At 38.4% G+C, this 2472-nt stretch overlaps 1 protein-coding gene across 2 annotated transcripts in view; it reads left to right on the forward strand.

The window, feature by feature from the left end:
- The window catches only part of FAM120A (family with sequence similarity 120A), a 203013-nt gene that overhangs the window by 29738 nt on the left and 170803 nt on the right, over positions 1 to 2472 (forward strand). The window lies entirely within an intron of this gene.

The raw sequence follows: 2472 nt of genomic DNA on the forward strand, positions 1-2472 counted from the left end.
GATTTGTTGCCTTCAAGCTCACTAATTCAGTCTTTCATTGATTCAATTCTGCTTTACCCTTTCAATGTGTTAATCTTTTTTTGAAGTCTTCATATTAATCTTCTGGCTTTCTAATTCCTGTTTTTGTATGGTTTCCAATTTTCCTTTGCTCATTTTGTTCTTGTATTTTCCTGAATTTATGTTTTTATGATTTTTCTCTCAATTCATTGAAAGTAACTAAATAGCATTCTTTTAGATTCTTCATCAAGTAGTTCTGCTTCCATTTTTGGCATTATACTTTCTGACTCTAGTTTGGTCACTTGTTTGAGGCACACTTCCTTGTGTCTTTGTGTAAGTTGGAATAGTTTTCTCTGAGACATTTTGATGTCATTTTATTTATATTTAATTGATAATTATATATTGGCATGCTCTCAGGCACTCTACACCTGTCTCTCTTGGTGGATGTAATAGAGAATGGAACTTTGAACATACTAGTTCCCTATAGCGGTGTTCACGGCAGCTTTATGAGCTTTGGAAGAACCCAGGCTGCACAGATGGGTGTGCCACTGGGTACAGCATTGATGATGGCAGAACTGGCCAAATCCTGTCTACCAGGAGGGCAAGAGAAAAAGGGAGAACTAAACCTCCATTATTTGTCTCCCACTTGAAGCCCAGCTCTGTGCCTGCAGGCTGCTGTATCAGTCAGCCACTTGGAAAAGCTGAAGATGGCCAAGCTGTTCAACACCAGCTGTGATAGCCCACCTGTTTTTTTTCTCCCTCGCTGCTCCTGTTCTAAAGCTCAGTATTCCAGTACTACCATGTGTATCAATTTCACTTGTTTTCTCATGTCTTTGTTGCAGAGGGTCTGCTCAGTGCGTCAGCCTACTCTGCCATCTTGCCCTGATTCCATAGGTGTCTCACATTTTTCTTTTTCTGTCTGACTTCATTTATCATACTGTTTTCAAGGTTCATCTTAGTGGAAGCATGTATTGAGACTTCATTCCTTTTAAAGTCACATTGTATATATACACCACATTTTGTTTATTCATTTGTCAACATTTGTTTTTTTCCCCACAAAATTTTTTTCTTTTTTTGTGTGTACAGCAAGCAAGGCTGTGTCATCTGCACATCACAGGTGTTTAATGACTCTTTCTCCAATCCTCATGCCACGTTCTTCATTTAATACAGTTTCTCAGATTATTTGATCAGGAGAAAGATTGAGTAAGTACAGTGAGAAGGTACAACCCCAGCGTATGTACACCTTTCTTGATTTTAAACCATTTAATATCCTCTTCTGTTCTAACAACTACCTTTTGGCCTATGTACAGGTTCCTGCTAAGCACAGTGAAGTATTCTGGAATACCCTTTCTTTGCAATGTTATTTATAGTTTGTCTTGATCCACACAATTGAAAGCCTTTGCATAGTCAATAAAGCACAAGTAAACAACTTTGTGGTCTTCTCTGCTTTCAGCCAAGAAATATCTGACTTCAGCAATGAGATTCCTACTTTCACATCCTCTTCTGAATCCACCTTGAATTTCTGGCAGTTCCTTACCGATGTATTGTTGCAATTGTTTTTGAATGATCTTCAGCAAGATTTTATTTTCACGTGATACTGTTTGATAATTTCCATATTCTGTTGGGTCACCTCTCTTTGGAATGAGCCTAAATAAGGATCTGTTCTAGTCAGTTGGTCATGTAGCTATCTTCAAATGTTTTGGCATAGATGAGTGAACGCCTACAGTGCTGCATGAGTTTGTTGAAAGATTTCAATTTGTTTTCCGTCAGTTCCTAGAGCCTTGTTTTTCCCCAGTACCTTCAGTGCTGCTTGGATGTCTTCCTTCAGTACCACTGGTTCTTAATCACATGTTGTCTCTTGAAATGGTTGAACATACACCTGGAGTGGTGCTGCAGGTTGATGCATTGGTTTACAGAATTGGTTTGAACTGCAAGATTATCGGTTCAGTCTCAACAGCTGCTCCTTAGAAGCCCTATACAGGCTCGCTGATTCGGAACCAACTTGATGGCCTTTAACAACAACAACAAGGGGGACCAGTTAATAATACCACTATCATTCAGATTTACACAGCAGTCACTAAAGCCAGTGATGATAAAATTGAAGAATCCTACCAAATTTGTTAGTCTGAAATTGATCAAACATGCAATGAAGATGTATTGATAACTGCTGGTGATTGGAATGCTAAAGTTGGAAACAAAGAGGAACAGTCAGTTGCTGGTTAATTATGGCCTTGGTGATAGAAATGATGCTGGAGATTGCATGATAGAGTTTTGCAAGACGAATGACTTATACATTGCAAATACCTTTGTTGTTGTATAAAATTTTTTTTTTAAGTTGTGAATTAAGTGATAATTTACATGGGAGAGCATCAGTGCAAATACCTTTTTATCAAAACAAGATTTGTTGTTGTTGTTTAGTGCCGTCAAGTCAGTTCTGATCCACAGCGACCCTGTATAGGGTTTCCGAGGCTGTAG

This window comes from Chrysochloris asiatica, unplaced genomic scaffold (genome assembly GCF_000296735.1).
Source record: "Chrysochloris asiatica unplaced genomic scaffold, ChrAsi1.0 scaffold00369, whole genome shotgun sequence".
NCBI classification, from domain to species: domain Eukaryota; kingdom Metazoa; phylum Chordata; class Mammalia; order Afrosoricida; family Chrysochloridae; genus Chrysochloris; species Chrysochloris asiatica.